Below are 14,051 nucleotides of genomic sequence, written 5' to 3'. Positions count from 1 at the left end.
CAAGTAATAATTGATACCTTTAAGCTGAACAGGCATTTAAGAATTAACAACGAAGACATAAAAAGGGACACCACGCCAACAGAGTTCAAGCCCATCACCTTAACCACTTGGCCACGACTACTTGGTGCAACGTGCCAAGATCTATAAACACAGTCCACATATATCACAGACCAAGAACAAATACACACACACTGTTTTAAATAAAACTGACGAAACCATAATCCCTGGTTTAGGAGGCCAGTGCCTTATCCTTTAGGTGACTTCCAGATGGATAGCAGTCAGCGAGACAATACACGACCAGAGGAATAAATGTGTTCATTTTACTATAAAGATTGTTTCAATGAAATCAACAGCTGATACCAAACTCTTGTCAGCACTCAATACCATTTTAATTTCTTTTTTAAATCGGACTAAAATAGCGTTCCTAACACAGATTGTATTTTCTGTTGTAAACAGACTACTTGTTGAAGTCACTGAAAAATACTGTGTGTCCAAACATGTATTTAACTTGATTGTTTTAATATTCCAAATAACATATTACTTTGAAAAACATCTCCGTCGGCCACTGGATCGTGGTCTCAGGCTGGGATACGGACCATTGAGAACAGTATAAACGATCTATGACTGGAAGTAGCTTACATGAGAAATGCTCTCGTTAAACATGCTAGGATGATCGACTTTGGCATTCTCCAACTGCTGTTTACATTTTCTAACACGTTATGAGAACGAATACAAAGTTTGACCCTTTCCTTGTAAGTGGGGGTAAGCACAAGTTATTTTCAGATGTAATGTCTTTATTTAAGCACAATCAAGTCCTGCGTAGTGCAAATCACATTACTATATTTTTTATATTAGTCAAGTCCTATTGAAAGAGTTCTTAAATAGTTTCAACATTATCAATGATCAATTTGAAATTTGCTTATTGATTTAAACCAGTATGAGATGCACACTCAAAATGTGTCCCCTTCCTTCAACAACCCCCCGACTGAAGATTGGAGTGGTCATCACTAGCAGCCAGCAGGTGCCCGAAAACAACACTCATTGTCAGCTCGGTGCTGAGAAGTGGCAAGCTCTACTTCATTAATATGATACAATGACTGGGCAACAACGAGGTGTTACATTAACAATACCAACTAACTTGAGACAGCCAAGACGTTGAAGTATACCTTAAGTCTGTCATGTGATGCAATAACAGGTTTTAGCATTTTTGCATTTCCTGCTTCGTCAAACAAGCTCAAGCCACAGCACACAGCGCTGATGCATCGGAACAGAGGTGGATTTTAAAGCGACTGAATCAACGAGCTGAGACTACTTTTTGAAGAAACTGAAAACATACCTCTCGTCGAAAAATGTGCTATTTAGTTAATTTATTTATTTATTGAATTTGCAAATGGCAGACTACATACATGGGAATAAATATAAAAGGCTTGAAGTTTGCTTGCATTGGGTTGCATACATTTAATTGATTACAGACTTTTCTGCCGTGTTGCTTTCTTCTTAGATGTGGTCTCAGGTTCGGTTGAGCCGATTGGTCTCTGTGGCGCAATTGGTTAGCGCGTTCGGCTGTTGACCGAAAGGTTGGTGGTTCAAGCCCACCCAGGGACGATGTTTTTGCATTTCTTAATCACATTAGAAAATGGCACTCTGATACGTTGTTATTTCTTCCAATTAAACAGAACAAAAAAAAAAAACGCTCTATTTTTCAGTTCAAAATAATACAAAACAAAAATAGTCTTGCTATTTGCCGAAACCCAGGATCGAACCAGGGACATTTAGATCTTCAGTCTAACGCTCTCCCAACTGAGCTATTTCGGCTTGACAAGACTTGCGTTTTTTGTCACCCCAGTAAACCTGTGTATTATGAGAAACGATCAACAGCTCGGCAACACAATAGAATCCGATGCCTTTACAAATGCGTTTCGAAACACTTAAGTTTTCACCCAGATGCGGTTTTCAGCCGAAACGGGGGGATAAAACTGCCTATGATCAAAGTGGGCAGAAAAGTTGCATACTTTGCATACCGTATTGGGAGAAAAGAAAGCGGATCATCAAATTGATCAATGCTAATGTTAAAACAATTTAAGAACACTTTACATAGGCCTTGACTAATATAAAAATATAGTAATGTGATTTGCATTACGCAGGACTAGATTGAGCTTAAATAAAGACATTACATCTGAAAATAAATTGTGCTTACCCCCACTTACAAGGAAAGTGTCCAACTTTGTATTCGTACTCATAACGTGTTATAACATGTAAACAGCAATTGGAGAATGCCGATGTCGATCATCCTAGCATGTTAAACGAGGGCATTTCTGATGTAAGCTTCTTCCACTAATAGATCGTTTATACTGTTCTCAAAGGCCCGCATCCCAGCCTGAGACCTCGATCCAGTGGCCGACGGAGATGTTATTCAATTTAATATATTATTTTTAATATTAAAACAAGTTAAATACATGTTTGGACAAAATATTTTTCATTGACTTCAACGAGTAGTCTGTTTACAACCAAATGCAATCTGTGTTAGGAACGCTATTTTAGTCTGAATTAAAATGGAAATTAAAATGGTATTGCATTCTGACAAGAGTTTGGTATCAGCTGTTGATTTCCTTGAAACAATCTTTTATAGTAAAATGAACACATTTATTCCTTTTAAGAATAAATAAAATTGAACTGTCAGAGGAGGATTTGAACAGACACCTCCACTTGGAGACCAGAACACAGAATTCTTTGGAAAGACAGAGTCCTTAAGTCTAGCGCCTTAGCCCACTCGACCATCCTGACAAACTGCGTTCATTACAGCAGAAAACCGCATTATTTATTTCAGCACAGCCTAGGGTTGTCATATCAAGGCCCGATTGGGTTTATTACGCACATACCAACTGTTGCTCCATGAATGATGTAATGACAAGTGTTAAAACAGAAACGGTTTGAAGCCAACCCACAAAAGTAAGACTATTTATTTCAATATCGTTATAACTATAAACGATGCACGCATTTTACAATAGCAATTGCTATATGACAACGACCAAAAAGTAATTTGTTGCAATACTGTATACAGTGTGAACAGAATCAGATATTGCTCTGTTGCCTCGAAGAAACATCTACATTTTGTATTTAAAAAGGACGTCCAACGTGGGGCTCGATCCCAAAAGAGAGCGGAATGTTCATCAATGATCAAGAACAGCTACAGTGAAATAGCATTCAAGTCCCGCTTCGCGCTCAGAAGAAAACACTGTAACTCCTCGTTATGGTTAGCGAGACCAGACACTAGAAACGCATTTCACTAGAAACAAACTATAGAAATGATCCCTGAAAGTATAGTCTTAACAAATATGTGGGTAAAACAACTTCCCTACTCCCGGCATGATGGTGTCTGATTCGGTTTCCTTTCTAGAATATTACTTGTTCATAGTAATGTTAATAATTGCCAATGCGTTTCAAACACAAAACTCACGTTCTGACAAGGTTCCATAGTGTAGTGGTTATCACGTCTGCTTTACACGCAGGTGGTCCTGGGTTCGATCCCCAGTGGAACCATTTCAGTTTGTTTTTACAATATGACTCCCTGGTCAAGACAAGGTAGTTCTGGGTTTGGCCGATCATTAGATTGCGGATGTAAGGTCTCTGGTCCCATTGTAGAAGCAAGATAGTTTATTCACAAAAAATACATACACTTTTATTTATGTTTCTTTTGTTGGTAAATTAACCCAATACATTATTGCATTCTGTCACGTCATTAGATGAGCAAAGCCCCTTTGTGCCAGTGCGCATTCAGAGACGCGCTGAGAAAATCCGTCATCTGTGTCACTCAGTACTGCCAGCTTTCCCTCGTTGGTGATATATTGGTCAGCATATCTGCTTTCCAAGTAATTGACCCGAGACGATTCCCAGCCAGTACAACTGTGTTTATGCCCACGTTTCAAATAATAAACATCATAAAAGCAAATCGCATTGTTTTATGTTTTCTTTACTTTTAAGCTGAGAATCAAACACACTTCTGACAACTTCATAGCCCTGCTGACTACGAACAAATATTGAGTCGGCTGTTTCCCATGACCCTGGATACCGAGTGTTTTCCTAGTATCAGCATCGGACTTAGCATGACTTTGGCATGCTTGCTGTGCACTCTAGCATTGCATAACAAGCATGCACTACGGCAGGAATTCGTGGCGCAACGGTAGCGCGTCTGACTCCAGATCAGAAGGTTGCGTGTTCAAATCACGTCGACGTCAAAGCCTTCTTTGTTTCTATTCCACACCATTTAATTTTGTAATGTGTTTGCAAATACTAGTTTGGAAGAATTTAATGTACAGCAAGTAATAATTGATACCTTTAAGCTGAACAGGCATTTAAGAATTAACAACGAAGACATAAAAAGGGACACAACACCAACAGAGTTCAAGCCCATCACCTTAACCACTTGGCCACGACTACTTGGTGCAACGTGCCGAGATCTATAAACACAGACCACATATATCACAGACCAAGAACAAATACACACACACTGTTTTAAATAAAACTGACGAAACCATAATCCCTGGTTTAGGAGGCCAGTGCCTTATCCTTTAGGTGACTTCCAGGTGGATAGCAGTCAGCGAGACAATACACGACCAGAGGAATAAATGTGTTCATTTTACTATAAAGATTGTTTCAATGAAATCAACAGCTGATACCAAACTCTTGTCAGCACTCAATACCATTTTAATTTCTTTTGTAAATCGGACTAAAATAGCGTTCCTAACACAGATTGTATTTTTGTTGTAAACAGACTACTTGTTGAAGTCACTGGAAAATACTGTGTGTCCAAACATGTATTTAACTTGATTGTTTTAATATTCCAAATAACATATTACTTTGAAAAACATCTCCGTCGGCCACTGGATCGTGGTCTCAGGCTGGGATACGGACCATTGAGAACAGTATAAACGATCTATGACTGGAAGTAGCTTACATGAGAAATGCTCTCGTTAAACATGCTAGGATGATCGACTTCGGCATTCTCCAACTGCTGTTTACATTTTCTAACACGTTATGAGAACGAATACAAAGTTTGACCCTTTCCTTGTAAGTGGGGGTAAGCACAAGTTATTTTCAGATGTAATGTCTTTATTTAAGCACAATCAAGTCCTGCGTAGTGCAAATCACATTACTATATTTTTTATATTAGTCAAGTCCTATTGAAAGAGTTCTTAAATAGTTTCAACATTATCAATGATCAATTTGAAATTTGCTTATTGATTTAATCCAGTATGAGATGCACACTCAAAATGTGTCCCCTTCCTTCAACAACCCCCTGACTGAAGATTGGAGTGGTCATCACTAGCAGCCAGCAGGTGCCCGAAAACAACACTCATTGTCAGCTCGGTGCTGAGAAGTGGCAAGCTCTACTTCATTAATATGATACAATGACTGGGCAACAACGAGGTGTTACATTAACAATACCAACTAACTTGAGACAGCCAAGACGTTGAAGTATACCTTAAATCTGTCATGTGATGCAATAACAGGTTTTAGCATTTTTGCATTTCCTGCTTCGTCAAACAAGCTCAATCCACAGCAGACAGCGCTGATGCATCGGAACAGAGGTGGATTTTAAAGCGACTGAATCAACGAGCTGAGACTACTTTTTGAAGAAACTGAAAACATACCTCTCGTCGAAAAATGTGCTATTTAGTTAATTTATTTATTTATTGAATTTGCAAATGGCAGACTACATACATGGGAATAAATATAAAAGGCTTGAAGTTTGCTTGCATTGGGTTGCATACATTTAATTGCGATTACAGACTTTTCTGCCGTGTTGCTTTCTTCTTAGATGTGGTCTCAGGTTCGGTTGAGCCGATTTGTCTCTGTGGCGCAATTGGTTAGCGCGTTCGGCTGTTAACCGAAAGGTTGGTGGTTCAAGCCCACCCAGGGACGATGTTTTTGCATTTCTTAATCACATTAGAAAATGGCACTCTGATACGTTGTTATTTCTTCCAATTAAACAGAACAAAAAAAAAAAACGCTCTACTTTTCAGTTCAAAATAATACAAAACAAAAATAGTCTTGCTATTTGCCGAAACCCGGGATCGAACCAGGGACCTTTAGATCTTCAGTCTAACGCTCTCCCAACTGAGCTATTTCGGCTTGACAAGACTTGCGTTTTTTGCCACCCCAGTAAACCTGTGTATTATGAGAAACGATCAACAGCTCGGCAACACAATAGAATCCGATGCCTTTACAAATGCGTTTCGAAACACTTAAGTTTTCACCCAGATGCGGTTTTCAGCCGAAACGGGGGGATAAAACTGCCTATGATCAAAGTGGGCAGAAAAGTTGCATACTTTGCATACCGTATTGGGAGAAAAGAAAGCGGATCATCAAATTGATCAATGCTAATGTTAAAACAATTTAAGAACACTTTACGTAGGCCTTGACTAATATAAAAATATAGTAATGTGATTTGCATTACGCAGGACTAGATTGAGCTTAAATAAAGACATTACATCTGAAAATAAATTGTGCTTACCCCCACTTACAAGGAAAGTGTCCAACTTTGTATTCGTACTCATAACGTGTTATAACATGTAAACAGCAATTGGAGAATGACGATGTCGATCATCCTAGCATGTTAAACGAGGGCATTTCTGATGTAAGCTTCTTCCACTAATAGATTGTTTATACTGTTCTCAAAGGTCCGCATCCCAGCCTGAGCACGATCCAGTGGCCGACGGAGATGTTATTCAATTTAATATATTATTTTTAATATTAAAACAAGTTAAATACATGTTTGGACAAAATATTTTTCATTGACTTCAACGAGTAGTCTGTTTACAACCAAATGCAATCTGTGTTAGGAACGCTATTTTAGTCTGAATTAAAATGGAAATTAAAATGGTATTGCATTCTGACAAGAGTTTGGTATCAGCTGTTGATTTCCTTGAAACAATCTTTTATAGTAAAATGAACACATTTATTCCTTTTAAGAATAAATAAAATTGAACTGTCAGAGGAGGATTTGAACCGACACCTCCACTTGGAGACCAGAACACAGAATTTTTTGGAAAGACAGAGTCCTTAAGTCTAGCGCCTTAGACCACTCGACCATCCTGACAAACTGCGTTCATTACAGCAGAAAACCGCATTATTTATTTCAGCACAGCCTAGGGTTGTCATATCAAGGCCCGATCGGGTTTATTACGCACATACCAACTGTTGCTCCATGAATGATGTAATGACAAGTGTTAAAACAGAAACGGTTTGAAGCCAACCCACAAAAGTAAGACTATTTATTTCAATATCGTTATAACTATAAACGATGCACGCATTTTACAATAGCAATTGCTATATGACAACGACCAAAAAGTAATTTGTTGCAATACTGTATACAGTGTGAACAGAATCAGATATTGCTCTGTTGCCTCGAAGAAACATCTACATTTTGTATTTAAAAAGGACGTCCAACGTGGGGCTCGATCCCAAAAGAGAGCGGAATGTTCATCAATGATCAAGAACAGCTACAGTGAAATAGCATTCAAGTCCCGCTTCGCGCTCAGAAGAAAACACTGTAACTCCTCGTTATGGTTAGCGAGACCAGACACTAGAAACGCATTTCACTAGAAACAAACTATAGAAATGATCCCTGAAAGTATAGTCTTAACAAATATGTGGGTAAAACAACTTCCCTACTCCCGGCATGATGGTGTCTGATTCGGTTTCCTTTCTAGAATATTACTTGTTCATAGTAATGTTAATAATTGCCAATGCGTTTCAAACACAAAACTCACGTTCTGACAAGGTTCCATAGTGTAGTGGTTATCACGTCTGCTTTACACGCAGGTGGTCCTGGGTTCGATCCCCAGTGGAACCATTTCAGTTTGTTTTTACAATATGACTCCCTGGTCAAGACAAGGTAGTTCTGGGTTTGGCCGATCATTAGATTGCGGATGTAAGGTCTCTGGTCCCATTGTAGAAGCAAGATAGTTTATTCACAAAAAATACATACACTTTTATTTATGTTTCTTTTGTTGGTAAATTAACCCAATACATTATTGCATTCTGTCACGTCATTAGATGAGCAAAGCCCCTTTGTGCCAGTGCGCATTCAGAGACGCGCTGAGAAAATCCGTCATCTGTGTCACTCAGTACTGCCAGCTTTCCCTCGTTGGTGATATATTGGTCAGCATATCTGCTTTCCAAGTAATTGACCCGAGACGATTCCCAGCCAGTACAACTGTGTTTATGCCCACGTTTCAAATAATAAACATCATAAAAGCAAATCGCATTGTTTTATGTTTTCTTTACTTTTAAGCTGAGAATCAAACACACTTCTGACAACTTCATAGCCCTGCTGACTACGAACAAATATTGAGTCGGCTGTTTCCCATGACCCTGGATACCGAGTGTTTTCCTAGTATCAGCATCGGACTTAGCATGACTTTGGCATGCTTGCTGTGCACTCTAGCATTGCATAACAAGCATGCACTACGGCAGGAATTCGTGGCGCAACGGTAGCGCGTCTGACTCCAGATCAGAAGGTTGCGTGTTCAAATCACGTCGACGTCAAAGCCTTCTTTGTTTCTATTCCACACCATTTAATTTTGTAATGTGTTTGCAAATACTAGTTTGGAAGAATTTAATGTACAGCAAGTAATAATTGATACCTTTAAGCTGAACAGGCATTTAAGAATTAACAACGAAGACATAAAAAGGGACACAACACCAACAGAGTTCAAGCCCATCACCTTAACCACTTGGCCACGACTACTTGGTGCAACGTGCCGAGATCTATAAACACAGACCACATATATCACAGACCAAGAACAAATACACACACACTGTTTTAAATAAAACTGACGAAACCATAATCCCTGGTTTAGGAGGCCAGTGCCTTATCCTTTAGGTGACTTCCAGGTGGATAGCAGTCAGCGAGACAATACACGACCAGAGGAATAAATGTGTTCATTTTACTATAAAGATTGTTTCAATGAAATCAACAGCTGATACCAAACTCTTGTCAGCACTCAATACCATTTTAATTTCTTTTTTAAATCGGACTAAAATAGCGTTCCTAACACAGATTGTATTTTTGTTGTAAACAGACTACTTGTTGAAGTCACTGGAAAATACTGTGTGTCCAAACATGTATTTAACTTGATTGTTTTAATATTCCAAATAACATATTACTTTGAAAAACATCTCCGTCGGCCACTGGATCGTGGTCTCAGGCTGGGATACGGACCATTGAGAACAGTATAAACGATCTATGACTGGAAGTAGCTTACATGAGAAATGCTCTCGTTAAACATGCTAGGATGATCGACTTCGGCATTCTCCAACTGCTGTTTACATTTTCTAACACGTTATGAGAACGAATACAAAGTTTGACCCTTTCCTTGTAAGTGGGGGTAAGCACAAGTTATTTTCAGATGTAATGTCTTTATTTAAGCACAATCAAGTCCTGCGTAGTGCAAATCACATTACTATATTTTTTATATTAGTCAAGTCCTATTGAAAGAGTTCTTAAATAGTTTCAACATTATCAATGATCAATTTGAAATTTGCTTATTGATTTAATCCAGTATGAGATGCACACTCAAAATGTGTCCCCTTCCTTCAACAACCCCCTGACTGAAGATTGGAGTGGTCATCACTAGCAGCCAGCAGGTGCCCGAAAACAACACTCATTGTCAGCTCGGTGCTGAGAAGTGGCAAGCTCTACTTCATTAATATGATACAATGACTGGGCAACAACGAGGTGTTACATTAACAATACCAACTAACTTGAGACAGCCAAGACGTTGAAGTATACCTTAAATCTGTCATGTGATGCAATAACAGGTTTTAGCATTTTTGCATTTCCTGCTTCGTCAAACAAGCTCAATCCACAGCAGACAGCGCTGATGCATCGGAACAGAGGTGGATTTTAAAGCGACTGAATCAACGAGCTGAGACTACTTTTTGAAGAAACTGAAAACATACCTCTCGTCGAAAAATGTGCTATTTAGTTAATTTATTTATTTATTGAATTTGCAAATGGCAGACTACATACATGGGAATAAATATAAAAGGCTTGAAGTTTGCTTGCATTGGGTTGCATACATTTAATTGCGATTACAGACTTTTCTGCCGTGTTGCTTTCTTCTTAGATGTGGTCTCAGGTTCGGTTGAGCCGATTTGTCTCTGTGGCGCAATTGGTTAGCGCGTTCGGCTGTTAACCGAAAGGTTGGTGGTTCAAGCCCACCCAGGGACGATGTTTTTGCATTTCTTAATCACATTAGAAAATGGCACTCTGATACGTTGTTATTTCTTCCAATTAAACAGAACAAAAAAAAAAAACGCTCTACTTTTCAGTTCAAAATAATACAAAACAAAAATAGTCTTGCTATTTGCCGAAACCCGGGATCGAACCAGGGACCTTTAGATCTTCAGTCTAACGCTCTCCCAACTGAGCTATTTCGGCTTGACAAGACTTGCGTTTTTTGCCACCCCAGTAAACCTGTGTATTATGAGAAACGATCAACAGCTCGGCAACACAATAGAATCCGATGCCTTTACAAATGCGTTTCGAAACACTTAAGTTTTCACCCAGATGCGGTTTTCAGCCGAAACGGGGGGATAAAACTGCCTATGATCAAAGTGGGCAGAAAAGTTGCATACTTTGCATACCGTATTGGGAGAAAAGAAAGCGGATCATCAAATTGATCAATGCTAATGTTAAAACAATTTAAGAACACTTTACGTAGGCCTTGACTAATATAAAAATATAGTAATGTGATTTGCATTACGCAGGACTAGATTGAGCTTAAATAAAGACATTACATCTGAAAATAAATTGTGCTTACCCCCACTTACAAGGAAAGTGTCCAACTTTGTATTCGTACTCATAACGTGTTATAACATGTAAACAGCAATTGGAGAATGACGATGTCGATCATCCTAGCATGTTAAACGAGGGCATTTCTGATGTAAGCTTCTTCCACTAATAGATTGTTTATACTGTTCTCAAAGGTCCGCATCCCAGCCTGAGCACGATCCAGTGGCCGACGGAGATGTTATTCAATTTAATATATTATTTTTAATATTAAAACAAGTTAAATACATGTTTGGACAAAATATTTTTCATTGACTTCAACGAGTAGTCTGTTTACAACCAAATGCAATCTGTGTTAGGAACGCTATTTTAGTCTGAATTAAAATGGAAATTAAAATGGTATTGCATTCTGACAAGAGTTTGGTATCAGCTGTTGATTTCCTTGAAACAATCTTTTATAGTAAAATGAACACATTTATTCCTTTTAAGAATAAATAAAATTGAACTGTCAGAGGAGGATTTGAACCGACACCTCCACTTGGAGACCAGAACACAGAATTTTTTGGAAAGACAGAGTCCTTAAGTCTAGCGCCTTAGACCACTCGACCATCCTGACAAACTGCGTTCATTACAGCAGAAAACCGCATTATTTATTTCAGCACAGCCTAGGGTTGTCATATCAAGGCCCGATCGGGTTTATTACGCACATACCAACTGTTGCTCCATGAATGATGTAATGACAAGTGTTAAAACAGAAACGGTTTGAAGCCAACCCACAAAAGTAAGACTATTTATTTCAATATCGTTATAACTATAAACGATGCACGCATTTTACAATAGCAATTGCTATATGACAACGACCAAAAAGTAATTTGTTGCAATACTGTATACAGTGTGAACAGAATCAGATATTGCTCTGTTGCCTCGAAGAAACATCTACATTTTGTATTTAAAAAGGACGTCCAACGTGGGGCTCGATCCCAAAAGAGAGCGGAATGTTCATCAATGATCAAGAACAGCTACAGTGAAATAGCATTCAAGTCCCGCTTCGCGCTCAGAAGAAAACACTGTAACTCCTCGTTATGGTTAGCGAGACCAGACACTAGAAACGCATTTCACTAGAAACAAACTATAGAAATGATCCCTGAAAGTATAGTCTTAACAAATATGTGGGTAAAACAACTTCCCTACTCCCGGCATGATGGTGTCTGATTCGGTTTCCTTTCTAGAATATTACTTGTTCATAGTAATGTTAATAATTGCCAATGCGTTTCAAACACAAAACTCACGTTCTGACAAGGTTCCATAGTGTAGTGGTTATCACGTCTGCTTTACACGCAGGTGGTCCTGGGTTCGATCCCCAGTGGAACCATTTCAGTTTGTTTTTACAATATGACTCCCTGGTCAAGACAAGGTAGTTCTGGGTTTGGCCGATCATTAGATTGCGGATGTAAGGTCTCTGGTCCCATTGTAGAAGCAAGATAGTTTATTCACAAAAAATACATACACTTTTATTTATGTTTCTTTTGTTGGTAAATTAACCCAATACATTATTGCATTCTGTCACGTCATTAGATGAGCAAAGCCCCTTTGTGCCAGTGCGCATTCAGAGACGCGCTGAGAAAATCCGTCATCTGTGTCACTCAGTACTGCCAGCTTTCCCTCGTTGGTGATATATTGGTCAGCATATCTGCTTTCCAAGTAATTGACCCGAGACGATTCCCAGCCAGTACAACTGTGTTTATGCCCACGTTTCAAATAATAAACATCATAAAAGCAAATCGCATTGTTTTATGTTTTCTTTACTTTTAAGCTGAGAATCAAACACACTTCTGACAACTTCATAGCCCTGCTGACTACGAACAAATATTGAGTCGGCTGTTTCCCATGACCCTGGATACCGAGTGTTTTCCTAGTATCAGCATCGGACTTAGCATGACTTTGGCATGCTTGCTGTGCACTCTAGCATTGCATAACAAGCATGCACTACGGCAGGAATTCGTGGCGCAACGGTAGCGCGTCTGACTCCAGATCAGAAGGTTGCGTGTTCAAATCACGTCGACGTCAAAGCCTTCTTTGTTTCTATTCCACACCATTTAATTTTGTAATGTGTTTGCAAATACTAGTTTGGAAGAATTTAATGTACAGCAAGTAATAATTGATACCTTTAAGCTGAACAGGCATTTAAGAATTAACAACGAAGACATAAAAAGGGACACAACACCAACAGAGTTCAAGCCCATCACCTTAACCACTTGGCCACGACTACTTGGTGCAACGTGCCGAGATCTATAAACACAGACCACATATATCACAGACCAAGAACAAATACACACACACTGTTTTAAATAAAACTGACGAAACCATAATCCCTGGTTTAGGAGGCCAGTGCCTTATCCTTTAGGTGACTTCCAGGTGGATAGCAGTCAGCGAGACAATACACGACCAGAGGAATAAATGTGTTCATTTTACTATAAAGATTGTTTCAATGAAATCAACAGCTGATACCAAACTCTTGTCAGCACTCAATACCATTTTAATTTCTTTTTTAAATCGGACTAAAATAGCGTTCCTAACACAGATTGTATTTTTGTTGTAAACAGACTACTTGTTGAAGTCACTGGAAAATACTGTGTGTCCAAACATGTATTTAACTTGATTGTTTTAATATTCCAAATAACATATTACTTTGAAAAACATCTCCGTCGGCCACTGGATCGTGGTCTCAGGCTGGGATACGGACCATTGAGAACAGTATAAACGATCTATGACTGGAAGTAGCTTACATGAGAAATGCTCTCGTTAAACATGCTAGGATGATCGACTTCGGCATTCTCCAACTGCTGTTTACATTTTCTAACACGTTATGAGAACGAATACAAAGTTTGACCCTTTCCTTGTAAGTGGGGGTAAGCACAAGTTATTTTCAGATGTAATGTCTTTATTTAAGCACAATCAAGTCCTGCGTAGTGCAAATCACATTACTATATTTTTATATTAGTCAAGTCCTATTGAAAGAGTTCTTAAATAGTTTCAACATTATCAATGATCAATTTGAAATTTGCTTATTGATTTATTCCAGTATGAGATGCACACTCAAAATGTGTCCCCTTCCTTCAACAACCCCCTGACTGAAGATTGGAGTGGTCATCACTAGCAGCCAGCAGGTGCCCGAAAACAACACTCATTGTCAGCTCGGTGCTGAGAAGTGGCAAGCTCTACTTCATTAATATGATACAATGACTGGGCAACA

General features: G+C 38.8%; 12 non-coding genes across 12 annotated transcripts; 6 read left to right on the top strand and 6 right to left on the bottom strand.

Moving 5' to 3' along the window:
• Positions 1–1,531: 1,531 nt before the first annotated feature.
• Positions 1,532–1,605, top strand: trnan-guu (transfer RNA asparagine (anticodon GUU)). The gene has a single exon. It is a non-coding gene; the product is annotated as a tRNA-Asn (tRNA).
• Positions 1,606–1,742: 137 nt separating this feature from the next.
• On the bottom strand, positions 1,743–1,815 carry trnaf-gaa (transfer RNA phenylalanine (anticodon GAA)). The gene has a single exon. It is a non-coding gene; the product is annotated as a tRNA-Phe (tRNA).
• Positions 1,816–3,115: 1,300 nt separating this feature from the next.
• On the bottom strand, positions 3,116–3,328 carry LOC131705459 (small nucleolar RNA U3). The gene has a single exon (XR_009310415.1). It is a non-coding gene; the product is annotated as a small nucleolar RNA U3 (small nucleolar RNA).
• Positions 3,329–3,467: 139 nt separating this feature from the next.
• trnav-uac (transfer RNA valine (anticodon UAC)) lies at positions 3,468–3,540 on the top strand. Its single transcript has one exon. It is a non-coding gene; the product is annotated as a tRNA-Val (tRNA).
• Positions 3,541–5,848: 2,308 nt separating this feature from the next.
• On the top strand, positions 5,849–5,922 carry trnan-guu (transfer RNA asparagine (anticodon GUU)). The gene has a single exon. It is a non-coding gene; the product is annotated as a tRNA-Asn (tRNA).
• A 137-nt stretch (positions 5,923–6,059) lies between these two features.
• On the bottom strand, positions 6,060–6,132 carry trnaf-gaa (transfer RNA phenylalanine (anticodon GAA)). The gene has a single exon. It is a non-coding gene; the product is annotated as a tRNA-Phe (tRNA).
• A 1,298-nt stretch (positions 6,133–7,430) lies between these two features.
• On the bottom strand, positions 7,431–7,643 carry LOC131705458 (small nucleolar RNA U3). Its single transcript, XR_009310414.1, has one exon. It is a non-coding gene; the product is annotated as a small nucleolar RNA U3 (small nucleolar RNA).
• Positions 7,644–7,782: 139 nt separating this feature from the next.
• Positions 7,783–7,855, top strand: trnav-uac (transfer RNA valine (anticodon UAC)). The gene has a single exon. It is a non-coding gene; the product is annotated as a tRNA-Val (tRNA).
• A 2,308-nt stretch (positions 7,856–10,163) lies between these two features.
• trnan-guu (transfer RNA asparagine (anticodon GUU)) lies at positions 10,164–10,237 on the top strand. The gene has a single exon. It is a non-coding gene; the product is annotated as a tRNA-Asn (tRNA).
• A 137-nt stretch (positions 10,238–10,374) lies between these two features.
• trnaf-gaa (transfer RNA phenylalanine (anticodon GAA)) lies at positions 10,375–10,447 on the bottom strand. The gene has a single exon. It is a non-coding gene; the product is annotated as a tRNA-Phe (tRNA).
• A 1,298-nt stretch (positions 10,448–11,745) lies between these two features.
• Positions 11,746–11,958, bottom strand: LOC131705457 (small nucleolar RNA U3). Its single transcript, XR_009310413.1, has one exon. It is a non-coding gene; the product is annotated as a small nucleolar RNA U3 (small nucleolar RNA).
• A 139-nt stretch (positions 11,959–12,097) lies between these two features.
• Positions 12,098–12,170, top strand: trnav-uac (transfer RNA valine (anticodon UAC)). Its single transcript has one exon. It is a non-coding gene; the product is annotated as a tRNA-Val (tRNA).
• The last annotated feature ends 1,881 nt before the right edge of the window (positions 12,171–14,051 follow it).

The sequence above is a fragment of the Acipenser ruthenus genome, chromosome 35, assembly GCF_902713425.1.
Source record: "Acipenser ruthenus chromosome 35, fAciRut3.2 maternal haplotype, whole genome shotgun sequence".
Classification (NCBI taxonomy): Eukaryota; Metazoa; Chordata; class Actinopteri; order Acipenseriformes; family Acipenseridae; genus Acipenser; species Acipenser ruthenus.
Note: the sequence above shows the minus strand (reverse complement) of the source record. Positions and strands in the feature narration are given on the sequence as shown.